Source organism: Sus scrofa, chromosome 1 (genome assembly GCF_054392235.1).
Source record: "Sus scrofa isolate SSC_HxYL_T2T_F1_AM1 chromosome 1, Sscrofa_HxYL_maternal_Yorkshire_Landrace_v2.0, whole genome shotgun sequence".
Classification (NCBI taxonomy): Eukaryota; Metazoa; Chordata; class Mammalia; order Artiodactyla; family Suidae; genus Sus; species Sus scrofa.
Genome location: NC_139383.1, coordinates 139,025,070 through 139,052,833, shown reverse-complemented (window position 1 = coordinate 139,052,833; position 27,764 = coordinate 139,025,070). Strand labels below are relative to the sequence as shown.

The following is a 27,764-nucleotide window of genomic DNA, read 5'->3' as shown; positions in this document are numbered from 1 at the left end:
GTGAGAATTGCAAAGATTTTTAATTTTTATTTTTTTACTTATTTATATTTTATTTATTTATTTTTCTTTTTAGGGCCGCACCCACAGCATATGGAGGTTCCCAGGCTAGGGGTCGAATCGGAGCTACATCTGCTAGCCTACCCACAGCTCATGCATGGCAACGCCGGATCCTTAACCCACTGAGCTAGGCCAGGATCCTTAACCCAGTGAGCCAGGCCAGGGATGGAACCTGAAACCTCATGGTTTTTAGTCGGATTTGTTTCCACTGCGCCACAACGGGAACTCCCATTTTATTTTTTAGTAACTAAAATCAATATTTTAGGTAACTCTAGACAGGAATAATTATTTTTACACAAGGTGGATCTGATCAGATTACTCTCAATAAAATTCTTTTAGTAGCTTCTCATAATAAATGGAATCAAGTTTGAGACAAGTTCAGATTTTTTAGCCTAGTACATAAAGCCTACTACCTTATAGCTTATCTCATACACACATGTAAAATTTCTCTAGGTTCTAAATTCTCCCTTCCCCACCCGGGCCTCTAGATCAGGGGTTGCCAGATTTTTTTGTGCAAAGGGCCAGATAGTAAATATATTTGTGGGACTTACTATTTTCATCAGTAACTACTCACTTGTGCCATGGTAGCATAAAGTCAGATATAGGCAATGTGTAAATGAATGATCATGGCTGTATTCCAGGGCAACTTTATGGACACTAAAATTTTAATTTCAGGAGTTCCCTGGTGGCTCATTGGGTTAAGGATCTGGTGTTGTCACTGCTGTGGCTTGGGTCAGTGCTGTGGTGTGGATTCAATCTCTGGTGAGGAACTTCTGCATGTTGCTGTTATGACCAAAAAAAATAAAAAGAAAATTGGAATTTCATGTAATTTTTGCATGTTATACAATTTTATTTTATTTCTATTTTTTAGTCTTTTTGCCTTTTCTATGGCCGCTCCCACGGCATATGGAGGTTCCCAGGCTAGGGGTTGAATTGGAGCTGTAGCCACCGGCCTACGCCACAGCCACAGCAACGCTGGATCCTTAACCCACTGAGCAAGGCCAGGGATCGAACCTGCAACCTCATGGTTCCTAGTCAGATTCGTTAACCACTGTGCCACAATGGGAACTCCAAAATTTTATTATTTTAATTTTTTTCAACCATTAAATAATATAAAAACCTTCTGAGTTTGTGGAGTGTGCAAAAAAGATGGGAGGACATGGGCTGTGGGGTTATAGTTTGCTGACCTCTGTTGTAGGTTACCACATTTGCTGTACCTCTGCTGCCCCATTTCTTTGCATAGTATGACTGTTTTGTTCAGAACTCATCTTAGATATCATGGTCTCAGGGAAGTTAGAGTTTTTAAGATCTTTTTCTGGTGATGGACATGCTGTTAAAACCTCTGTCATTCAATAGTTGTAGTAAAATATATATATAATGTACTGTTTTGACCATTTTTAAGTGTATAGTTCTTTGGTACTAAGTATGTTCAGATTGTCATGCAGTCATCACCACCCTTCATCTTCACAGTTCTCTGTACAGAGTTTCTGTGTACCTCTTACCCAGTTTCTCCTAACATCTTATGTTACTAGGTATGTTTGTCACAACTAAGAAACCAGCATTGGTACATTACTATAAACTCCAGGCATTATTTGAATTGTATTAGTTTTTCCACTAATGTCCTTATTCTGTTCCTGGTTTTGAAGATACTACATTGCATTTAGTTTATATGGCCTTTTCTTTTCTTTTCCGCCTGTATGTTTTTTGTTGTTTCCCTAGTACTTAGCACAGAGTTTGGTAGATAAGAGCACAGTGTTTCTTGAATGAATTAGTTATCTTTTAATTTTTCCTTTCCTTTTTTTGTAGGATGTTCATAAACTTCCTTTAGATTTACTTAACTGATTTATTTACTCTTACATCCTTTAATTTCTCTTCCCTCAGTGTCTGTTTTTAAGGTCTGTTACAGTGTTTTTTGTCTCTTTTTGGTCTTTGTAGGGCAACACGTGTGGTATTTGGAAGTTCCCAGGCTAGGGGTCAAATTGGAGCTGCAGCTTCCGACCTACACCACAACCACAGTGATGCCAGAGCCAAGCTGTGTCTGTGACCTATACCACAGCTCACAGCAGTGCTGGATCCTTAACCCACTGAGCGAGGCCAGGGGTTGAACCTGCATCTTCACGGATACCAGTTGGGTTTGTAACCCATTGAGCACAATGGGAACTCCCCATTACAGATTTTTTCACTCAGAATTTTTTGAGGAAAAGTAATTATGGTATATGTGGCAAAGACCACTAACTGTCTGTTCATAGCTGTTCTCCCCTTTTTTGGGCATGTTGCTAGTCAGAATCCCCTAATCTCCTTTGCAGTTTGATGAAACAATATGACTTAACTTTTCTCTAGTGGAGTGGAAATGGAAATGGGCCTGACCTCTTCATGTGTTCCTCTTTGTCTGCCTCTGCTGGTTATCTGGAATGCAATACCTGGGACAGCCTTGGAAGCCTTGTACTCAAGGTGGCAGAACTGCTATCAGTCTGAGACCTAGAATGACTCTGGAAGAGAACTGGTTTAATTAATGACCTGAGTATTCACTCACCAGGTTAATATTCTGAAATTGTTTGTATAGCCTACCCTGCCCCCCTGCCCCCTTTTTCTTCATTTTTGGCAGACCTGAGGCATATGGATCTTCCTGGCCAGAGATCAGATCCGAGTTGCAGTTGCAACCTAAGCTGAAGCTGTGGCAATGCTGGATGCTTAACCTGCTGTGCCAGGCCAGGGATGGAACCTGTGTCCGAGTGCTCCCAAGAGGCCACCAATCCTGTTGCGCCACAGTGGGAGCTCCTATCCTGCCTTTTTAATAAGTGTGCTGCATGCTCACTCAGCTCTTTCTCTCTTCCATTTTTTTTTTTTTTTTTTGGCTGCACCCACAGCGTGCAGAAGTTCCTGGGATCATACCTGAGCCAGAGCAGTGGCCTGAGCTGCAGCAGTGACAATGCCAGATCCTTAATCACTAGGCTGCCATGAAACTCTGCTCAGCTCTGAATAGGATCATTGTGAACCTGGAGTATTTATCTCATAGAATTATATAATTATACTGGGAAGAGTGGGGATGGGAAGTGTGCACAAGTATGGAAATGTAAAGTGGAAGGAGAGCTAAATTTTATCTTCTATAGTGCAAAGGTAATAGTGCTTAAAACTGGAGAAAAAGAAAAAAGGAAAAAGCATATAGTGATATAGAGATATAGATCAAAAGATTCAGCTACAAAAATTGAAAATTTTTCTGCCTGGGAATTGGGAAATTATTGAGATGGAGGATGATTGTTTTTTATAATAAATCTTTGCATTTATTCAGTAATTTAATCTCACTTCATGGATAACTTTGATAAAAACAAACATGAAGTTAAAGATATTTGGTAAAAAAAACAACAGCAAAAAACCCAAATAGCGATTCTCCTTTACAAAAGCCACCAAAGTTGATCACTTTTTGCTAAATACATCTGGTGACAGGGAGCTTAGCACCTTGAGGAAACTTATTTCATTGTCAGGTAATTTTAGAGGTCAGGTTATTCCTTATGCTGATGTGAAACCTTATGTTCAGAAATTTCTATTCCAGGATCCTCTAGAGTATATGGAATAGTCTATTTGTTTTTTTTTTTTTGTTTTTGTTTTTTGTCTTTTTGCCATTTCTTGGGCCGCTCCAGCGGCATATGGAGGTTCCCAGGCTAGGGGTCGAATCGGAGCTGTAGCCACTGGCCTACGCCAGAGCCATAGCAACGTGGGATCCAAGCAACGTGGGATCCAAGCCGCATCTGCAACCTACACCACAGCTCATGGCAACGCTGGATCGTTAACCCACTGAGCAAGGCCAGGGATTGAACCCGCAACCTCATGGTTCCTAGTCGGATTCATTAACCACTGCGCCACGACGGGAACTCCGGAATAGTCTATTTCTGCTTTCATGACAAACTTCAGGTGATCCTTTAAATTATCATCATTATCTTCGTAATCCAACCCAACATCTTAAATTTTCTAGGCAATGATGATGAAAATCATGCTTGATTTTGGGACTGATTATCACCAAATCCTTTCATATCCTTATTCATTGGCTCATGACTGTTCTGTGGGTTTTGATTTGTTGGTTCTGCTACAATTGACTATTGCACAAGCCTCTACTCCCTGGTGGGCCTTAAATCTGCAGCTAGTGTTCTTGTGTGCTCTTCTCAAGAGCCAACGACTGTGGTGCCTTTGAGATTATGGGTGTTGACCTTATAACTGCCCTGTTGGCCTATTAACTTCTCCTAAATACACTGATGTTCCCATTAAGTTTCCCAAAGGCTATTCTCATGCTTTTAGTTTCTTACAGTATAGACTTTAAAGGAATTTGAGTAAGGTTTCTCTGGGCATGGTAGTGCACTCTCACATAGTGTGGGAGGATTCCTTGCTTGCCAGCCTTCCTTCCTTCCTTGTCAATCTGGGTTCCTGAATAGAGCCTATGTACCTTTACTGTATTCTTTCACCTCAACAGTAGTTCTCTTTTCTACCCAAGATTTTGCCCGGAGTGATTGGATATGACCTTTTTCCTTATTAATGATAATATTAATAATAATATTATCATTATTAAATGATAGTTTTAATGTTCTGCACTCCCACTATCAGTCTTATAGTCCTCCTGAAAACCTAACAGCTCACTGCCTACCCTGCCCACATTCCTCCGGAGAGGAAAATCATCATTCTCACTATAGTCCTTTGTTGCACTTATAGCAAAGCCTGGATAGGTGTTGAAGAATAGAGGAATATTAAGTAAATTGGGGCATTAAAAGTGAAAAATATAGGAAGTCCCCCTGTGATGCATCAGGTTAAGGATCTGGGGTTGCTGCAGCTGTGATGCAGGCTGCAGCAGTGACATGGTTCAATCCCTGGCCCAGAAACTGCTGAATGCCTTGGGTGTGGCCAAAAAAAAAGGTGAAAAATATAAGTTAAAGACTATGTAGCAACTTGAAAATATGTTCTTAAAATAATGTTAAATGAAAAGTAGAACCCAAATCACAAAGATTTTGCTTTATGTTTTAGATTTTAAGTTATAAAACCCTATAAAAATATATACACATGCAAATAGCAATTTAGAGGGATAAAGAGTTACGGTCAGTGGTAAGATTGTAGGTATCTGAAATTATATTATTTGTTGATTTTCTGTGTTCCACGTTAGCATGCAAACTCTAAAGAGGTCAAGATTTTGGTCTTTCCTAGAGCAGTGCCTGGTCTGTAGTAGTTTTACAATAAGTCTTTGTTGGTTGTTTAATGAGTTGAATGGGGAAACTTCTTTTTGATGGTTTTAATGTTTACTGCTATAGTAATGCTTATGAAAATTAAAACAAAAAATTAAAACAAAAATTCCCAATGATTTTAACCTTTTAAGAATATATTATAGTTTCTACATATTCTAGCTCTCTCTTTGGCCTTCTTTGGTCCTCTTAAAAGGTGGTGCCCAAAACAGGATATACTAGTCCAGATTTTGTAAAGCTAGCCCAGCATATAGAATAATTTCCTCTAAGGATCTGGACACCACACTTCCACTTTAGAGTTTTTTTGCAGCTGTGTCCCACTGTTGGCTTATATTGAACTTAATTTGTTGGTATTTAAAACTTTAGTTTTGCTAACACATTATAACAATTTCCAACTCTTTCCCAGCTTGCCGTTCATGTATTTTTGTCTTCCCTGTACATCTTCATTGAAAGTGCTAATAAGTAGCAGAATATTCAAAAGTTGGTCAGCCAGAGAATAAAAGAAGCAAAACCTCTGGGAAGTCTGTACATTTTATAATTATCCTCCAAATAATTTACTAATGACCATACATTTTCTAGATGCTTTCTTCAAAATTCTTGAGATGGCAGGAGGTAAGTACTTAGATAAAAATCAGAAACTGGTCTTTTGGCACTATCTTCAAATAGTATTGAAAACCTGTTTTTTCCCAAGAAAATGTGCCATTGCAGTCTTACCCTTATTTTCCAAATGCTTATCAGCTGCCATCAGTCCTCCACTTTTCATAGCCATCATTTGCTCTTATGTTCATAAACTAGGGGTTGGTGAATTTTTTCTGTAAAGGACCAGATAGTAAATAGTTTAGCCTTTGTAGGCCAGAGAGTCCATGACTTAACTCATCTGTGCTGTTATATTCCTGAACCAGCCGTAGACAATGCATACATGAATGGATGTTAACTGTTTCAGTAAAACTATTTACAAAAGCAGACCTCAGACCTAGTGGTTTGATAACTCCTGTCATATATTCACCATTCTTCATCTAAGAAGATAGAATAATAGAATTCTATAGTGGAAAACATTTTCTTTTAAAATTTTTGAAGGACTTGCTAGCTTTCAATATTCCGTTTGACAACTCGCCTGCTTTTCTGATTTCTTGATCCTTTTTTGGGGCTGTTCCCTCAGCATTGTGGAGGTTCCCAGCCCAGGGACTGAACAAATGCCACAGCAGCTAGCAAGCAGAGTGGTTGCAGTAACAACACCAGATCCTTAACCCACTGTGCCACAAGGGAACTCCATTGATCTTTTTTTTTTTTTTTTTGGTAATTTTCGGCTGCCCTGCAGCTTATGGAGCTCCTGGGCCAGGAATTGGATTGGAGCCACAGTCATGACCTAAGCTGCAGCTGCAGCAACGCTATATCCCTAACCCACTGTGCCAGGCCAGGGATTGAACCAGTGTCCCAGTGGCTTCCAAGATGCTGCAGATCCCATTGCACCACAGTGGGATCTCCTGATCCTTTTTTAAAACCAGTCTCCCCCACCCCTTCTCCTACTTCTTACTTTTCTGTGTGCCTCTTAAAAGTTATTTAAATTCTTGTCGCTTATCTTTCTCAGTACAGTGGGGATAATAATGTCTACCTAGGCTTGCTGCAAAGATTGATTAGATAAGAATGTAAAGTGCTGGAGTTGCAGTTGTGACTCAGTGGTTATGAACCCAATTAACATCCATAAGGAATCAGGTTTGATCCCTGGCCCTGCTTAGTTAAGTATCCAGCTTTGCTGTGAGCTGCAGTGTAGGTCACAGACTCCTATCTGGTGTTTGCTGTGGCAGAGGCCTGCAACTGCAGCTCTGATTGGACCCCTAGCCTGGGAACTTCCTGTCATAAACTGTGGCCCTTAAAAAAAAAAAGTAAAGGAGTTCCCATCGTGTCTCAGTGGTTAACGGATCCAACTAGGAACCATGAGGTTGCGGGTTCAATCCCTGGCCTTGCTCAGTGGGTTAAGGATCCAGTGTTGCCATGAGCTGTGGTGTAGTTGGCAGTTGTGGCTCGGATCCTGCGTTGCTGTGGCTCTGGCATAGGCCAGTGGCTACAGCTCCGATTCGACCCCTAGCCTGGGAACCTCCATATGCCGCAGGAGAGGCCCAAGAAATTCCAAAAAGACACACACACACACACACACACACAAAAGTAAAGTGATGAAAGCAATGCTTGGTATATAGTAAGCACTATGTAGTTGTTGCTGTTATCATTAGCAGCACTATCATTTTATAAATTGAAATGCCTTCTCCAGTGTTTTTGACAGCCCATAACCTGGAACCATGGGGTTCATATGGTGTAGAGTCTTGATTTCATAGACAAAGTCTGGGATAGCTTGAAGTGATACTGTAGGGCTTTAGTTTTTTTTTTTTTTTTTTTTTGGTCTTTTTAGGGCCTCACTTGAGGCAGTTGGAGGTTTGCAGGCTAGGGTTCAAATCCGAGCTATAGCCACTGGCCTACACCACAGCAACATGGGATCTGAGCCGTGTCTGTGACCTATGCCACAGCTCAGGGTGACACTGGATCCTTTAACCTACTGAGCGAGGCCAGGGGTCAAACCTGTGTTCTCATGGATGCTAGTCAAGATTAGTTTCTGTTGAGCCATGATGGGAACTCTGGGCTTTAGGGTTAAGGAAGGGGAGTGGGATAGTCCGTAGCCCTGAGCCTAATACAGAGGTTGGAAGCCCATAATCAGTTGGTCCCAATGGAGTTCCCATCCTGGCTCAGTGGAAGTGAATCTGAGTAGGATCCATGAGGATGCTGCCCTAAAAAGCAAAAAAAAAAAAAAAAAAAAAAAAAAAAAAAAAAAGGAGAAGAAGTTGGTCCCAAATTGCATTCACTAAGTTTGGAAGGAGAGGTCAAAGTACACACATACCTTTCTTCACCCAGGTTACCCCTTACCGATATTATGCACGTTAGTGTTATTATTTTTTTGTCTTTTTAGGGCCATACCCACGACACATAGAGGTTCCCAGTCTAGAGGTCTAATCAGAGCTATAGCTGTTGGCCTACACCACAGCTCACGGCAATCCCGGATTCTTAACTCACTGAGAGGGGCCAGGGATCGAACCTGCGTCCTCATGGATGCTAGTCAGATTTGTTTCTTCTGAGCCACGACAGGAACTTCTGCATGTTGGTGTTAATCAAACACTTTTCCATGCTGCTAACTGCATTTTTTTATTTATTATTTTTTGCTTTTAGGGCCCCACTCGAGGCATTTGGAGGTTCCCAGGCTATGTCTGCAACCCACACCACATCTCACGGCAGTTGACCGATGCTGGGGATCAAACCCATGTCCTCATGAATGCTAGTCAGTTTTGTTTCCCCTGAGCCATGACGGGAACTCTGTATATTTTCTTTTTTTTTTTTTTAAACTCAATGAATTTTACTACGTTTATAGTTGTACAATGATCATCTGTGTTTATATTTTCAAAATGAAGACTTTTCAGCACTGCAGGTTACTTTTCAGTTCTTTTTAAAGTGTTATAACTGTCTTTTTATTTTCAATAGTGCCAGTAATCTTACAAGCAGCATTTTGTATTGCCAGTAAGAATTTAAGATAATTAGATCAATAGAGGTAACCAATACTGGTGTCATTTTGAAATAGTAGAGTTTTAAAAAGCGGATTTTTCCAGATTGAAATAGTATCATACAGATGCATACTTTATTTTCTCAAATTCTCCTTAATTTTGTTTTTTGAGGATACTCTGCCTTCTGAGTGGCATGCTTTTAAAGATGATGACAGGAACAGACCTTCTTTTGTCATCTTTATGGGAAATAATATAATCATTTATAAAAGTCATTAATTATTATTTGTTTAAACATTTTTATTTTTGATGAGCCTAGAACTATATGAGATATACTTGCCTTGCCACCAAACTTCAGCCTTAAATTCAGCTGGTTATTTACAGGTGTTTGGTCCAACAGCATAGGAATTCATTCTTACTCTAGAAAAAATAGCTGCCTTTTACGGAATGCTTACTTTTATGCCAGACATTGTGTTAAGCCCCATTATCTAATTTAATCTAAGTGGTCTCTTCCTCCTGACTTTGTTCTCTACTAGTATATTCTTAATATACCAGCCAGGGAGATGCTGTTAAATCAGAGATACTGTTAAAGTCAGGTCATGTCACGCTCAAAACCCTCCAGTGGTTTTCAATTTCTGGCATAATAAAAGCGAAAATCTTTACAACGGCCTCTAATGTTCTATGTGATCTGATCCCCTCTTAATTCTCTGACCTCATCATTTATGACTTTCTGCTCCAGCTGCTTGGTTTCCTTCCTTTTTTTTTTAAAATTTATTGCAGTATAGTTGATTAAGAATGTTTTGTTAATTTCTGCTGTACAGCAAAGTCATTCAGTTATATACATTTGTATTTTCTTTTTAATATTCTTTTCCATTATGGTTTATCACAAGATATTGAATATCGTTTCCTCTTGTTTTTCCTTAATCATGCCTTTTCATTTCTGATTTCCTGTCTGGAATACCGCATGGCTGTTTCTCAGTTCTTTCATGTCTTGATTCAAATTTTGCTTTTTTCCCTATCTCCCTTCTCTGGTTTATTTATTTATTTTTCTATAGCACCTATTACTAGATAACATAGTACATCATATACTTATTTATTTTGCTTGTTTGATAGTTCCCTTTCTAAAATTTAAGTACCGCAGTGCAGAGATTTTTGCCTGTCTTGCTCACTGCTATCTCTGCGTCACTTAGAACAGTGTTGGTGTACAGAGTAAGTGCTCAGGAAATGTTTGCTGAGTGAGTGACTAAATTGCCACAGTACTGTGGCATGGGCACTGTTATTACCTTCATTCTACGATGAAGATACGAAGCCAGGAGAGGTTAAATAACTTGCAGAGACCAATAGAGCTCTTCACCATCCTACTGAATGGCTTTATTTCCTGTTGCATCTCATCATGCATTCTGACCTCAGTCAGAAGACCCTGTTTATGTGAATATCATATACATATTCAGGCTTCTGTGCTCTTGTTTCCTCAGTGGGAGTATTCCCCTTTCCCGCCTCCTACTGAGGTAGAACTTCATTTGTTGAAGAAATTATGACTTAGAGAAGAGTCAAGGGTATGAAGGTTGTTCAGGGAGGTGGAGGGATAAATATTATGTGCCAAGATCCCATGGTGGGAAATGCACATATGTTCAGGGAGCGGTTTAGCTAGAATGAGGTCTTGTTTAGGAGTATGATATACAGTAAAGTTAGAGGGAGAGAGTTATGGCCCTATTACTGGGAGCTTTGAGCTGCAGATTAAGGAGCTGATGTTTTTATCTTGTCCTTTGAAGGTTTTTGAGCAGAAGAGTGATAATGTGTAACACTGCTTTAAAAAAATACTTAATTTTGCTATGGTGTTAGAATGTCTTGCAGTGGGAAGAAGGTAAAATCAGGGACAGTGTTTATAAGATTATTATAATGACCTAGTTCTTAAGTGAGATAATAAAGGGTGAAGTTGAGAAGTGAGAGTGGAAATTCAAGCATAGAGATGAGATAAAGTATAACTGGAAAACCCAGACTCCTTACTGTGGCCTACTACATGCTGCATGATCTGACTTTTGCTTCCCTCTATAGACTTGTCTCCTGCCGCCTTTCCTCTCATTGGCTCTGCTAGCTATTTTAAATTTTGAATGGACTGTTTGTCTTGACTTCAATGTCTTTGCACTTAGCTTCTCTTTTCCTGGAATATTCTTCTCCAAGTCTGGTTCTTTCAGGTTCTCAGTTTAAACTACTTTTCGGGTTTTTCCTGATCACCAGTTTTAAAGCACCTTCCCTTATTGCTTCATTCTTTTTTGCTATCATCGTAGCAAAGTCACCATCTGATTTTAAAAATGTATTTGTCATTTCCCCTTAGAATGTTAATTTCATGAGAGAAGGGACTTTGTCACTTCCACTGCTGTTATTCACACACCTGGAAAGCTACCTGGTACTTATTAGATTTGTAAGTAAGGACTTAATAAATCACCTGAGTTGGTGAAAGAGTCCAATAAGTCCAAGGTTTTTGGCTTGAATGTCTACCATTGATCAAAATAGAAAAATCTGGAGGGAATATTTTTTTGAAGAGAAGGTGGAGTCTGAGGGGCATGACATCCAGGTGGTGTTGTCCAGGTGGCAGTGGGAGATGTGTAACTACCCTCTGAAAATGAATAGAACTGAAGCTATAATCCTGTTTTTTTTTTTTTTTTTTTTTTTTTTTTTTTTTTTTTTTTGTCTTTTAACTATAGTGTAACATACATATGGAAAAGTATAGATACCATAAATGTACAGCTTGATGAATTTTTACATAATGATGATACTTTTGATCTAGTACCTAAATCAAGAAAGAATTATTATTGGGCGTTCCAGTCGTGGTGCAGTGGAAATGAAACCGACTAGGAACCATGAAGTTTCGGGTTTGATCCCTGGCCTCAATCAGTGGGTTAAGGATCTGGTGTTGCCAATGAGCTGTGGTGTAGGTCGCAGACGCGGCTCAGATCCTGTGTTACTGTGGCTGTGGTGTTGGCTGGCAGATGTAGCTCTGATTAGACCCCTAGCCTGGGAACCTCAACATGCTGTGGGTGCAGCCCTAAAAAGACAAAAGAAAAAAAAAAGTATTATTATGATGAACTATAATCTTTTAATTGGTATTTGTTCTGTATCTCCTTTTATTATAAACACTTGAGACAAGGACCATACCTGTTTCACTTATTGAAGTAGTCTAGTAAGGTGATTTTTATTGATGATTAAAATTGATGCTTTATTGCTCAGAAGAGTTTTATTTTCATTAAAAGTCAGCTCAGGGTGAGGAAAGTGTTTTCCCTACAGTTGGACTCTGTGGGTCTTTCTGTTGATTCCACCCAGTCTTTGTTGTTTTCCTTGTCTCTGAACTCCTATAGTATCAGTCTGTACACTTCATTAATGTTATCTGTGGTTGCTTAGTTTTTTCATATCTTCAGTTCATGTCCCTATTAGTAAGTTTCTTAACATTGGGAACCTTGTCTTATACTTCTTTCTTTTCTTTTAAAAATTAAATAGAATTTATTGTAGTTCTGGTTATGTACACTTGAGATGTGCCTGGTCAGGCTGGCCAGCTCTTGTGGTTTGTGCAATAAATCTCTGGGGCCTGTTCTGCATGGCTGGGAAGGCCCCACACTTGTTGGTTCGGTCTACCTTCCTGGTTCCCAGCTTCATGGGGCCCTTACCTGCCTTTTTCTCAGTGCGTTTATCCTCCATCTTTGCTGAGAGTTCTCACGCTTTTTCCGTGCTAGCTCAGTCTTCGCCTGTTGGCTCTCAATATCTAGGTGCTCCAAGTTGTCATCAATTCCAAGAGTCTAGTCTCAGCTGAGCACCAACCTCCTAGCGTACTGATAGGGTAGCTAAGGGGGTCGCCTTTGTCAATAGGCTCTGGTCTACCCCAGTTACACATGTGCCCTCAGGGGTTGTCTCCACAGGGGTTTGGCTCCTGCCAGCCCTGATTCCACAAGCCTTCATCTTCCCACCTGCTCCAGTCTGATTCTGGGGATTTGTAGCCATGGTTGCTGGTCTGCCCAGTCTGACTGGCTTGGCCCCCAGAACTTCAGTTGTCCTGCTGGGCCAGCGCAGATTCGGCCTCCTGCTCCAAGCTGCTCCAGTCTTGTCATCCCTTCTCTTGGCAGCACTATTGTCCTCTTCTGTGTCCTTGCCCTCCTGTAGTGTCTCCCAACAACCTAAGGTTGTGGGTCTTGCAGGGGTAGGGGCTGGGGCAGGAAGTCCCTCAGGCATGGGTGACTGGGGGATATTGGTCTCGGCTGGGGCAGCTGTGCATGTGCATGGATCAGCTTCAAGGTGAGTGAGGAGACCTGCCACAGCCCAGCCTGTCCAGCTGGCTGATTCACTTCCCATTCTAGGGCTGGAGTCTGCATGGACATCCTTTTCCACTTGGGCCAGCTGGGTGGGGTCCTCTGAAACAGACTCCAGTTTGGACAGGAGCTTTTTTTTTTTTTTTTTTTTTAGGGCTGCACTCACCTCATATGGAGGTTCCCAGGCTAGGGGTCTAATCGGAGCTACAGCTGCCAGCCTACACCACAGCTCACAGCAACGCCAGATCCAAGCCAAGTCTGCAACCCTAGCTCACGGCAATGCAGGATCCTTAACCCACTGAGGGAGGCCAGGGATTGTACCCACAACCTCATGGTTACTAGTTGGATTTGTTTCTGCTACACCACTATGGGAACTCCTGGACAGGAAGCTTTGAATGGCCTTGAAGACCTGGTCCTGTGCAGATTTCTCAGGATCCATATTGAGGCTGCCAAGGACAGGCAGGATCTTCTCTGTGCTTTAACCTTCATCGAATAGAGGTTGTAGGTGTCAGTGAAGCCCAAAACACCTGCGATCCGGGATGGTATAAATGGGTCCTTCATGGCCTGGCTAAAGGGTGAAGTGTTTGGTGATGGCACTGAGATAGGAGCTGATTTTTGATTTTGCTCAGGCAAAGGGTAGTGTTGCAGCAGATGGGGCCTTCTTTGTCCTTGGCCTGTAGCCTTGTGAAGTGCTTCATCAGCTCCACATTGAGATTGGCTTCATTTAGCTTCAGGGCCAAGAGCAGCATAGACTTTACTGTGTGCTCCTGAATGCAGGGTTGGTGTCCAGGAAGTCATGTATGTGGGGAAAGATCTGGGTGTTCACTGTTGGCTCATCAGGTATTGAATGAACTGCTCCATCTGCTGTAAGAGACGGATGCGCATGGCCCTGTAGATTGATGAGAACATCTTGACCACTATAGGGATGAACTTCTGTTGATACACCTCAGCTTTGAGGTACTTACCCACCTTCAAGAGGGGCTTGAGGACAACAGTCCTCTCATCGTCAAACTTGAAGGTGGTCAGCAACTGGGGCAGCACCTTGTGCCGGCAGAAATCCTTGGGGAACAAGTCTAGGCTCTTGCTCAGCTCTTGGAAGAACTTTTGCTTCTCAGCTGGCTCTTTGATCTGAGTCCCTTCCAGGAAGAGGTTGGTCTCCATGAAACTCATGAAGCCACTGGGCACCTGGCAGTTCTTTGGGAAGTGGGCTGGGTTGGGATATACCTTGGGGTTGGTTTCCACCAGCTCACTGTAATGTAATGGGACTCCAGTGATTTGGGAATCTTTCCAAATGAAGGGCAGCTGCACGAAAGGGGCCCATTGAAGACTTCCCAGATGAGGCAGCCCAAGTGCTACATGTCACTTGACCACTTTTCTCTGACTGTTCTTCTGGTGACATCACCCAACTCTGGGGGGTCATAGCTCAGGGAACCCCTTGTGGGGAGGTCCCCCACCTTTGCTTTGGGCTGAATATGTTGCAGGAAGGAGGACCCCTTCCAGGGCCCATGGGTGGGCTCTTATCTAACACTTGGAAATGAATCGTCCAAGGGGACATACATGCTGACAAAGCAAAAGACTTTATAGGGAAGGAGCGTCCAGTTGGAGAGCAGCAAGGTAAGGGAACCCAAGAGAACCTCTCTGCTGTGTGGCTTGCAGCCTCAGGTTTAATGGGAATGGGGTTAGTTTCTGGGTTCTGGCTGGTTGTCTTGCTTGGCCCATACTTGGTCTAACTCAGGGTCCTTCCTGGTGGCATGTGCACCTCTCAGCCAAGGTGGATGCCAGTGCCAAGTATTCTGGGAGGTTGGTTGTCTCCTCCCATCTATTGGCCCTTCCCAAATCCTCCCAGTTTTCCAGGCAGCACCATATTCTTTATGGGGGCCTCCTGTTGTGAGACAAGTCATGAAAGCAGTTAAGATTGCCTGGCCATGGTGGGCAGTTTCAGTCAACAGTTCCCTAACAAATATATGTAGTCCAGGCCCCCAAGCTTCCACTTGACAATGTGGTCCACAAACACAGTGGCCACGCAGACATTGTTGTGGATGCAGCTGCAGTCTTTGTCCAGGAAGTGGAGGGCTTACACAGTTTTCTCTGGCTTCTAGGAAAGCTCTAGCCCCTTTAGGCCATCAGCCTCCGCTTGTGCCTTGAGGCACATTTCCAGCGGATTCATAGTCTCTGACTAAAAGGAGGCATTTGTCTCTAGCCCATCCATGTAGGCCGGAATGTTGGAATGCTGGAGAGTTTTGAGGTGCTTGAAGGTAGCTTTGACTACCTGGGTTTGCTTTTCATTGCTGGGATTCACATCATACATGAAGATGGACACTGGGCTGCCTGTGGCATTCTTGCAGCCTTGGTGGAGGGCCCAGGGCCTCTAGTGCACCATTTTGGGTGGGGTTGCTGGGCTGAACTCTAACAGGAAATCTCTGACCAGGTCTAGTTGAAGAACCGTGTCATCCCCGCTGCTGTGGGCTCAGGGCTCAAGCTCACAGGGTAGGGCTGGGGCGGGGCAGGCATCTTAATACTTACAAATTCTGCTATTAACAGTGCTGAGTAAGTAGGTGGTAAGTAAGTACTTCATGGCGAGTTATCTTGAACCAATGCTAAATTTGTATGGTATGTTTATTGTGAAGGGTTCTTCAGATAGTAATAAAAACAAAAATAACGTGTTCAAGTGCAAATTTATATTCACTACATAACAAATTTTAAAACAATGTAAATCATGTTTTTACAAAATTTTTGGAAGTAAACTTTTTATTTTACCTGTTCTTTTTTGTTTCAGCTTGACTTCAGTAGGTGACTTTATTTTACCTGTTCTTAATTACTTTTTGTGTGATAACAACTTTAAAGACTAAATTCCAACTAAAACTATCTGAAAGCTTTAGATCCTCCTTAAGTAATGTTTTTTAAAAAAATTTATTTATTTATTTATTTTATTTTTATATTTGTTTTTTGTCTTTTTGCCATTTTTTGGGCCGCTCCTGTGGCATGTGGAGGTTCCCAGGTTAGGGGTCGAATTGGAGCTGTAGCCACTGGCCTACGCCAGAGCCACAGCAACACGGGATCCAAGCCGCGTCTTGACCTACACCACAGCTCACGGCAACGCTGGATCCTTAACCCACTGAGCAAGGCCAGGGATTGAACCTGCAACCTCATGGTTCCTAGTCGGATTCGTTAACCACTGCGCCACGACGGGAACTCCAGCTATTGCTTTTTGTATTTGGTAGATGGCACCAGTTGGAATCAATAAATTCCCAGCCTTATCCTGGAGTCTGAGACCAATATTGTCCCCAGTCAAGGAGAATTTGAGAAGTTCTTGTCTAGTGATGCAGGTGAAAACTCAAGAGTTAAAATTGGGTTTTTTTTGCTATTATAAAAAATGCTGCAGTTTGTGCTTCTGGAGGATAAATTTCTAGAAGTGTTCTTGCCGAATTAGAGGGTAGAAAAAAGAAAGACTAGTAATTTACACTCCCACCAAAAATATATGAGTTCTTGTTTGCCTAGAGCTTCATCAGCAGTAGATATTAAGTATTTTAATTTACCAATCCGATAGATTAAAAAATGGTATTTTGAAAAAATATTTTTCAGTTTGATCTGCATTTTCTATTTTTAATAACTCTACTAAGTTAAGCAACTTTTAGTAGAGTTATTGACATGTGTATTTCTTTGTGAATTGCCTGTTCATATCCTTTGCATCTTTGCATATGAAAAAATTTTGGGGGTGTACCCGTCATGGCTCATTGGTTAATGAGCCCGACTATCATCCACGAAGATGAGGGTTCCATCCCTGGCCTTGCCCAGTGGGTTAAGGATCTGGCATTGCTGTTAACTGTGGTGTAGGTTGCAGATGCGGCTCGGATCCAGCATTGCTGTGGTTGTGGCATGGGCAGGCGTCTGCAGCTCTGATTCGATCCCTGGTCTGGGAACCTCCATATGCCACGGGTGCTGCCCTAAAAAAAAAAGGAAAAAAAAAGGTTTTTTTGGCTTACTTTATACTGGTTTGTTATTCCTTTTTTTTTTTTAGGATTATGTATCATAGTTGATAATCATTTGTGTATATATGTTTAGAGATTATCTCTCAATCTGTCACTTATTTTGTAAATGGGTTATTCTACTGTAGTTCTAAAAAAATTATTTTTGTGTACTTATGCCTGTATACATTATTTGCTTTTCTTTTTGACTTTCTCCAGTGCTTTTAAAATGAAATAACTTAGAAGTTCCTACTGTGGAGCAATGGGATTGGCAGTGTCTTTGCAGTGCCATGATGCAGGTTTTTTTTCTTTCTTTCTTTTTTTTTTTTTTTTTTTTTTTGTCTTTTTGCAATTTCTTGGGCCGCTCCCGCGGCATATGGAGGTTCCCAGGCTAGGGATCAAATCAGAGCTGTAGCCGCCAGCCTATGCCAGGGCCATAGCAATTTGGGATCCGAGATGCATCTGCAAACTATACCACAGCTCATGGCAACACCGGATTCTTAACCCGCTGAGCAAGGCCAGGGATCGAACCCGCAACCTCATGGTTCCTAGTCGGATTCGTTGACCACTGAGCCACGACGGGAACTCTGATGATGCAGGTTTGATCCCTGGCCTGGCACAGTGGGTTAAAGGATCTGGCATTGCTGCAGCTGTGGCATAGTTCACAGCTGTGGTTCAGATCTGATCCCTGGCCCGGGAACTCCATATACTGTGGGGTAGCCAAAAATAAAAAAGTAAAAAAGATGAAATAATTTAGGTGTGACTTTTTTTTTTTTTTTTTTTTGTCTTTTGTCTTTTTGTTGTTGTTGTTGTTGCTATTTCTTGGGCCGCTCCCGCGGCATATGGAGGTTCTCAGGCTAGGGATTGAATCGGAGCTGTAGTCACCGGCCTACGCCAGAGCCACAGCAACGCGGGATCCGAGCCGCATCTGCAACCTACACCACAGCTCACGGCAACGCTGGATCGTTAACCCACTGAGCAAGGGCAGGGACCGAACCCGCAACCTCATGGTTCCTAGTCGGATTCGTTAACCACTGCGCCACGACGGGAACTCCCAGGACTGTATTTGTTATATAAACCTAGTTGTGTTTATATAGTAGCATTTTTAGTGTATATTTTATTAATAAAGTTACCAAATTTGCTTGCCTCCCAGCACTTAAACTCTAATTTTTTTTTTTTTTTTTGTCTTTTTGCCTTTTTCTAGAGCCACTCCCACCTCATATGGAGGTTCCCAGGCTAGGGGTCTAATAGGAGCTATAGCCGCTGGCCTACACCAGAGCCACAGCAGTGCTGGATCCAAGCTGCGTCTGCAACCTACACCACAGCTCACGGCAATGCCGGATCCTTAACCCACTGAGCAAGGCCAGGGATCAAACCCACAACCTCGTGGTTCCTAGTCAGATTTGTTAACCACTGAGTCACAACTGGAACTCCCCAGCATTTAAACTCTAAGTGGAGAAAAAAGTAAACATTGATTGCCTTATCAATGGGATTTTGAGTCTCTACTTAATAGAAATTGGCTAATTTAAGACACCTTTTACATAGTTAAAAGTGGAGGAGTTTCCGTCATGGCACAGCAGAAACGAATCCAACTAGGAACCATGAGGTGTGGGTTCGATCCCTGGCTTGGCTCAGTGGGTTAAGGATCCAGCAGCATTGCTGTGAGCTGTGGTGTAGGTTGCAGACGAGCTTGGACCCCGAGTTGCTGTGGCTCTGGCATAGGCCGGCAGCTGTAGCTCTGATTTAACCCCTAGCCTGAGGACCTCCATGTGTGTGAGGGTGGCCCTAAAAAGCAAAAAAAAGGGGGGGGGAGCCACTTGAATTTTACTGAGTGTGTTAGGAGGAAACTTTATATAGGTTTCTGTCTTAGAAATTTTCAGTATTTTAATTTATTGAATACCTGCTTTGTGCAGAACCCTGTGTCAGTTTTTTGACGGGTGCTGAGACTGCATTTCTATCCTCCAGGTGTTTACCATCTATAGGATGAGCCATGACCCAAACTGCATTGTACGATATGTCCAGTGAGTATTAAGGAAACTTCACTGGAGAAAAATAGAAAAATTACTAGCAGTTGAATAGTCTGTGTTTATGAATTTAACTTTGCTAGCTACTTGATGTAAGTGGAATCATACAAAATATTTGTCCTTTTGTGTCTGGCTTATTTCTCTTAGCATGATGTCTTCAAGGTTTATCCATGTTGTAGTATGTGTTAAAATTTATTTCCTTTTTAAGGCTGAATGGTATTCCATTGTTTGTATATACACCACATTTTGTTTATCTATTTGTTGATGGGCATTTGTCTTGTTTTTACCTTTTGGCTATTGTGAGTAATTCTGTTATGAACACTGGAGTCTAAGTTCTATTTGAGTCCCTGCTTTAAATTCTTTTTGGTATATACCTAGAAGTAGGATTGCTGGACCATTTGGTAATTCTGTGTTTAACTTTTTGAGACTTAAGCAAACTGTTTTCCATAGTAACTGCACCATTTTACATTCCTACCAGCAATGCACAAGGATTATAATTTCTCTACTTCTTCCCAATATTTGTCATTTTTTTTTTTCAATTTTTAAGTTATCCCTATCCTTTTGTTGTTGTTGTTGGCTTTTAAGGGCTATACCCACAACATATGGAAGTTCCCAGGCTAGGGGTTGGCTTGGAGCTGCCGATGCTGGCCTACACCACAACCACTGCAATGTGGGATCTGAGCTGCATGTGTGACCTACACCACAGCTCACAGTGATGGTCCTCATCAATACTAGGTGGATCCGTTACCGACTAGTGGGAACTTCTAATTATACCTATCCTAATGGGCATGACGTGGTATCCCGTTGTGGTTTTGGTTTGCATTACCTACCTAATGACTAGAGACGTGGAGAATATTTTCATGTGCTTGTTGCAAACTGTATATGTTCTTAGGAGAAATGTGTATTCCACTTCTTTGTCTATTTTTTTAAATTGGAGTGTTTGTACAACCACTTTTTAAGTCTAGTTAAGTCTTTCAGTTGTCTTTTGGGTTGAATCAAAGGCTCTTGTTAATCTGTTGCTACCACTTTATAACATTTTCATGCAAATTGTGGTTTGAAGGGCCTTGTTATTAGGAGATGGATGTTAACTATTAAGTTATAGTCTGAGAAACTACTTAGTTGGAGATGACTGGCTCGATTGTTCACCTTGATATATTTTTCCTCCGATGTAACCACCATTACAGATTGTCCACATATTGCATATTCTCCATTAGGAAGATGGAAGTTATCATTTTATTTCTGTTATGTGGTTTTTCTGCAGCTAGGAACTATTCTTTTTTTTTTTTTTTTTTCTGTCTTTTGTTGTTGTTGTCGTTGTTGCTATTTCTTGGGCCGCTCCCGTGGCATATGGAGGTTCCCAGGCTAGGGGTCGAATTGGAGCTGTAGCACCAGTCTACGCCAGAGCCACATCAACTCGGGATCCGAGCCGCATCTGCAACCTACACCACAGCTCACGGCAACGCCGTGATCATTAACCCACTGAGCAAGGGCAGGGACCGAACCCGCAACCTCATGGTTCCTAGTCGGATTCGTTAACCACTGCGCCACGACGGGAACTCCGGAACTATTCTTGATTTGATTTCTAGTTTTGACTAGGGGTATGCTTAATAATGGTTACCTTGCATTTAACTTTTGGCTTTTACCCACTTTGTCTAACTCATTGATGCAGATGAATTTTAATTTTATGAAGGAAACCCTTCACTGGCTCACTTTAGCAATCCTGTAACCTCGTGGTCACTCCAAACAGATATATTTTCCAGTGTTGTTCATCTGATAAAAAGATGAGTAGCGTAAGTAATACTTTTGCATATGATAGAATATTGACGTTTTAATTTTTCTCCTAAAGAAAGCTACTACAAATATCTTATAGAAACATGAGAATTCAAGCAGTGAACACTACAATGAAAGCAATAAATATTGTGTTAAGAGGTAATTTTTAAATCGAGTTTTCTTAAGGGTTGTCAAAGAGATCTGTTGTTACTCTGGTAATTATATGCCTCCTGAGAAAGTATGCAGTGACATTTGGTATCATGCTTTGGAATTAGCTAGAAGGAATTGTTATGTTCAATGTACCATTCCTGCTGGCTTCCTGACAGTATTGATTTAAGTGACAGGTAGAATATGTTAGCCTAACTTACAAACTTCAAAATGGAAATCTGGATGATGAGGAGGTGAACTCCATAAAGGACTTAGTCTTTTTTACTTATGTATGCTCTGGTAGGCACTTAGGAAGCATTTGTGGAATGAAAGCACGTGAGTGGACTATTGGTTTCAAACATTTACTCAGTAAAGTGAAACGACATGTTCATTTTTGAATCCCCTTTGCTAGGCATTTAATTTGTACTTCCTCTGATCTGCTAAATCATTTTAAACATTTTCCTAAATTCCAAAAATTTGTTGACATCTTTTGTTTTATATCCTTTCTTAACCTCTTCTTTTTTTTTTGGATTTTCAGGGCTGCATCCGAAGCATATGGAGCTTCTCAGGCTAGGGGTCAAATCGGAGCTGCAGCTGCCAGCCTACACCATAGCCAGAGCAATGTGGAACTGCAGAGTCCACCTACACCACAGCTCATAGCAACGCCAGATCCTCAACCCACTGAACCAGGCCAGGGATTGAACCCTCATCCTCATGGATCCTAATTGGATTCATTTCCGCTGAACCACAACAGGAACTCCATTTCTTAACCTCTTTGTTCTTTTTTTCCCTTTTCTTTAGTCTTCGTTGTTACTTATTTATTTTTTTAAATGATTTTACTGTTTCAGAGGTGGTTATGGAGGGAAAGAGAGAATCTCATATGACTAGTCCACTACCTATTCACTTGAATTCAACTAATTTTAATATAAGCATTTTCCCAGTTATCCAACACCGTTCTTTCCTTCTTCTTCTTCTTTTTTTTTTTTGCTTTTTTTGGGCTGCACCTGTGGTATATAGAAATTCCCAGGCTAGGGGTCTAATCTGAGCTGCAGCCGCCATCCTATACCACAGACTTAGCAACGCCAGATCTCAGTCACATCTGTGACCTATACCACAGCTCACGGCAACATCGTATCTTTTAACCCACTGAGCAATGCCAGGAATTGAACTAGTATCCCTTATGGATGGTAGTTGGGTTTATAACCTGCTGAGCCACTGCAGGAACTTCCCCAACAGGCCTTCTGAATGACTGCTTAATTGCTAGCCCCTATTGTTGGAAACTTGAGTGTTGCTATTACTGTTTAAATAAACCATGATAAAAATTTTGGTGCATAAAACTCTTTCTAAATTTCAGGTTGTTTCCTTAGAAGCAATACTTAGATATATCTTCTGGGGTAGAAGATATGAACATTTAAAAAGCTATGGATTATAAAAATTATATATATTTATTGTAGAACATTTGAAAAATATAGAAATATTGTATAGAAATTAACTTAGATCAGCTGTTATCTTACAGTGCTGTGATAACCACTGTTTTAACATTTTGGTGAATTCCTCTCTAGAGATATAATATCTATCTGTATATCTTATGCTTTTTTTTTTTGTCTTTTTGCCTTTTTTAGGGCCGATCTGGCGGCATATGGAGGTTCCCAGGCTAGGGGTCGAATCGGAGCTATAGCCACTGGCCTACGCGAGAGCTATAGCAACGCGGGATCCGAGCCTCATCTTCAACCTACACCACAGTTCACGGCAACGCCGGATCCTTAACCCACTGAGCAAGGGCATGGAACGAACCTGCAACCTCATGGTTCCTAGTCGGATTCGTTAACCACTGCACCACGACGGGAACTCCTGTGTCTTATGCATTTTAAAAACCGATTTGAGGTATGTGTTAGGTCTCTTTCCAAAGAGGTTGTACTGTTTTATATTTCCATGGGCAAAGTATGTTTTTTTTTTTTTTTTTTTTTTTTTTTTGCTATTTCTTGGGCCACTCCCGCGGCATATGGAGGTTCCCAGGCTAGGGGTCAAATCGGAGCTGTAGTCTCCGGCCTACGCCAGAGCTACAGCAACGTGGGATCCGAGCCGTGTCTGCAACCTACACCACAGCTCACGGCAACGCCGGATCGTTAACCCACCGAGCAAGCGCAGGGATCGAACCCACAACCTCATGGTTCCTAGTCGGATTCATTAACCACTGTGCCACGACGGAACTCCCGGCTAAGTATGTTAATTCACTTTGCACTTGACAGGATAAAGGATGCATTTAATAATCATCAATTCAGTAAATAAATGTTTATTTAGAACAAAACACTTGTCTCAATACTTAAAATTAATCATCTCCCATTTTTTTCTTAAATTCTACTGACCTCTAGAATTATACCTTGTGACCTAAAGGTATTTTTGCTAAATCCAGTGGTCATTCCTTATTGCACATGATTATCAGCAGCTTTGCCACAGTTGGTTACTTCTTGTTTTTGAAAGCATTTTTCCATTTGCTTCTGGACATCACATTTTCCTAGTTCTGGACTTCCTGTTGTGGCTCAGCAGAAACAAATCTGTTACCCATGAGGAGGTGGGTTTGATCTCTGCCGTTGATCAGTGGGTCAGGGAATCTGGCGTTGCCTTGAGCTGTGATGTAGGTTGCAGACGAGGCTTGGATCCCAAGCTGTTGTAGCTTCGATTTGACCCTGAGGCTGGGAACCTCCATATGCCACAGGTGTGGCCCTAAAAAGCCAAAAAAAAAGAAAAAAAAATTATCCTAGTTCTCCTACTATATCAGGGTCTCTCCTCCTTGGTGTGTTCTAGCTCCTCCTAAGGTCCCTACCTCTCAGTGGTAGAATGCTCCAGGGCTCCCACCTTGGTCATCATATTTTTAAGAAGTCTTTGTTTAATTCCTTGGCTCATTTAGTCTCTTACATGGATGATTTCTGAATTAATTCCTTTAGCTTTGGCCTTTTCTTTGAAATCCAGACTTATATTCAGTTACCTACCCAACATCTCTAGTTGGATATCTAATTGGATTTCAAATTTGACCTGTCCAAAACTGAGCCCTAATCTTCTAGTGCCCCCAGACCTCCAACTTCCTACCTACCCCCTGGGAGTGAGCAATCGTATAGTGATTGTGCTGTGATTGCCTTGCTTTGGCTCACTTAATTGCTTTGTGAGTAGCTACAGAAGTGGCTCAGAATCAGGGAACAATTAGGCTTGGTGTTTGGCATACTTAGCAAAGATGTGCAGAGATACTCAGGGCCCATGGTAAACGTTAAGTGATCTTCTTCCTTCTCCCCATTACCTCCTTGATTTAATTTTCTATTATTGTTTATCTCTATTACTTCTCTTTAGTCCTAATATCTCCTTGCTTTCTCTCTGTCCCTCACACACTCTGAGAAAGCTTCTAACTGAGGGCCTTTGCCTGGGATACTCATCTCCCAGATAGGGCTTAATCCCTCAACTCTTCTAAGTTTTACTTAATTACTGCCTTTTCAGTGAACCTATAGCCACGCTATTAAAATTTGTAACCCTTCCTAACACTACTAGTCTCCCTTTCCTGCATTATTTCCATAGCACTTAGTCATCATATAACACCTTATATATTTTATTTATTTAATTTTGTCTCTTCTCCCTCCTCCACTAGAATCCTATATAAGCTTCAGGGAGATAGTTATTTTTATGTTTTGTTCATTGCTGAATCCTCTATCACCTAGAAGAGTGCCTGACATGTGGTAAGGGTGACTTCGTTAAGAGCATATTAAAATGTTATTTAAAAAGTGAATGCAGCAATACTTTATGTTCTTCCTTTCCAACCTGAACCCAGCAGGATGTCTCCTGTGAAGAAGGATGGCAAGAAGAAGAAGGGCCATTTTGCCATCAGCAGGGTTGTGTCCATAGAATAAATACATTATTGCCATTTACAAGCATATCCATGGAGTGGGCTTCAAGAAATGTGTCCTGGAGTTCCTGTCGTGGCGCAGTGGTTAATGAATCCGACTAGGAACCATGAGGTTGTGGGTTCGGTCACTGCCCTTGCCCAGTGGGTTAAGGATCCGGCATTGCCGTGAGCTGTGGTGTAGGTTGCAGACGCGGCTCGGATCCTGCGTTACTGTGGCTCTGGTGTAGGCCAGTGGCTACAGCTCCGATTCGACCCCTAGCCTGGGAACCTCCATATGCCGCGGGAGAGGCCCAAGAAATAGCAAAAAGACCAAAAAAAAAAAAAAAAAAGTGTCCTTCAGGCACTCAGAGAGATCCAGAAATTTGGAGTTGGGAGCTTTAGATGTGTGTGGTGACACCAGGCTCAACAAAGCTCCATGGGCTAAAGAAATAAGAAATGACCCATACAATATCCATGTGCATTTGTCCAGCAAACATAATGAGGATGACGATTCACCAAACAAGCTCTATACATTTGTTACATATCTACCTGTCACTACTTTAAAAAATCTGCAGGAGTTCCCAATGTGGCTCCATGGAAATGAACCCCACTAGTATCCATGAGGATGCGAATTCAATCCCTGGCCTCATTCTGTGTGTTAAAGATCTGGTGTTGCCCTGAGCTATTGTATAGCTCACCGATCCCACATTGCTGTGGTTGTGGTGTAGGCTGGCACCTGTAGGTCTGATTCGACCCTTAGCCTGGGAACTTAGATATGCCACAGGTGCAGCCCCCCAAAAAAGCCTAGGAACTGTCCCTGTGAATAAGAACTAACTGCTAATTGCCAAATAAATTTATAAAACTGCAAAGAAAAAAAAAGTGAATGGCAGTCTTGGAACATGAATAGAAATATTTCTGGAAAGGTAATTCTTAATTTGGGGGGTCTTAAGGACACCTTTAAAATTTTATGGAAGTTATATGGATTGCCTCATTTAAAAAAAATTGATAGGCCTGAATTAAACTTCCTAAATTGCTAGTAATTTTAAACATTTTCAATGATTTTAAATAATAGTTCACTTTATTTTGTAAATTTCCTGATTTTTCCATTTATTTATCAAGTTATATTAATTATACAAATACATATATATGTATACACACACACACACACACACACATACACACATGTAAATATATAGGTATGTATGTGTTTTATCTATTTTCCACATTGGTCTTAGTTTACAGAACTTTTTTTTTTTTAGGGCTACACCTGAGGCTTATGGAGGTTCCCAGGCTAGGGGTCCAGTTGGAGCCAGCCTATGCCACAGCAACATCAGATCCGAGCCACGTCTGATGACCTACACCACAGCTCATGGGAACGCCAGATCCTTAACCCACTGATTGAAGCCAGGCATCAAACCTTCATCCTCACGGATGCTAGTCAGATTCGTTTCTGCTGAGCCACAGTGGGAACTCCAATAAATAACACTTTGTTTTGTTCTAGCTTCTTTCCTCTAAGAGTGAAAGGTTATGTAGAGACCATAGAGTTAGGAAATCATAGGCATATAATTGGTAACTTAGAGCATGGGAGTGGAAGAGATTATTTAGGAAGTTTAGCTGAAGAGAGAAAAGGAAAGGGGGAACTCTGCAGAGGATCAACATGTAGGTAGTTTGTAAAAGAAGAGAAGTTAAGTAAAAGAGACTAAGAAGGAAGTCATTGGTAGGAGAATAAGGAGAGAGGGACATAATAGAGCCCAGGACTGAAACAAGTTTTAGGAAGGGTAAAGTGGGCAGTGGTGTCAGATACCTTAGGACAAAGACCAAAAATGTAAAAATAAGAACTGAAAAGTGGTTATTGAGTTTTGCCACTAGGAATTCACTGGTGACCTTTAGTAAGGAACATTTTAGTGGAGGGATGAAAGTGCAGTATAAGTGCCTACAGTTGTAAATTTTTTATCAGGGAAAGGATGGAAAGAGAGTAGGTCACAGCTTATGGGATAGGTAGAGTTGAATTTTTTTTTTTTTTTCTTAAGAAGGGAAGACGAACATACAGAATGAGGAGATGTGGTTAGAGGAAAGGCAAATGTTGTAGGTGAGAAAAGGAGTTAATTAAAAGTTCTTCAGGAGGTTGGGGGTTCTAGGCTTAAGAGTCTGAGGTGAGATGTGTTTTAGAAAGGAGACATAGATACTTTTTCTTTAAGGTGGATAGGAAAGAGGTAAGAATAGTTGAGGACAAAGGAATAGGCGAGATGGGAGAAAATTTAGAAGTGTGGGGTCCCAATTGCCACTTTTTAGTTGTGGGATTTGTAATCAGTGAACAACCTAGACTTTAGTTTTCTCATTTATCTTGGCTTGTTTCATAGATGTGTAAGTCAAAAATGAAAGAAGTATATGTTAAAATGCTTTATAAACTTAAGATGCTATACAAATTTATTGCCTATTGTTAGTAGTCAAGTGTTGTAGAAAGCCATTTACTTTGTATAGAGTATGTAGTTTACTGTATCACAATGCTCCAATAGCAAGAAGGTGCAGGGGATTCTGGTATTTTGGGACCGTAATGTTTGGTCTCAAAGTCTTTATCTTGCATCTGGAAAGATCTCTTTACAGGAATGGATTTTAATAGGTACCGTAGCTGACATTAGCACCTGAAATCATTTAAAACATTGATGGTGGGAATAATTAAGTGAAAATGTATGGGAAGAAATTTGCTTAGAAACAAAGTAAATTTTCTGTGGTTTAAATTTGGTGTGAGATGGTAGTAATTCTACATTCTCATGTGTGTCTTCTGCTGGTTCACTTTTCGTAACTTGAAAAACTAAACTTCATGTTTATTTATGAACTTTTCATCATTTGGTACCTCAGACTGATTTATGCTTAGCT

General features: G+C 41.3%; 1 protein-coding gene and 1 pseudogene across 15 annotated transcripts in view; one reads left to right on the top strand and one right to left on the bottom strand.

The window, feature by feature from the left end:
- MGA (MAX dimerization protein MGA) overlaps positions 1 to 27,764 on the top strand; it is a 171,370-nt gene that overhangs the window by 9,382 nt on the left and 134,224 nt on the right. The window lies entirely within an intron of this gene.
- On the bottom strand, positions 12,329 to 15,624 carry LOC110259510 (N-terminal kinase-like protein; annotated as a pseudogene).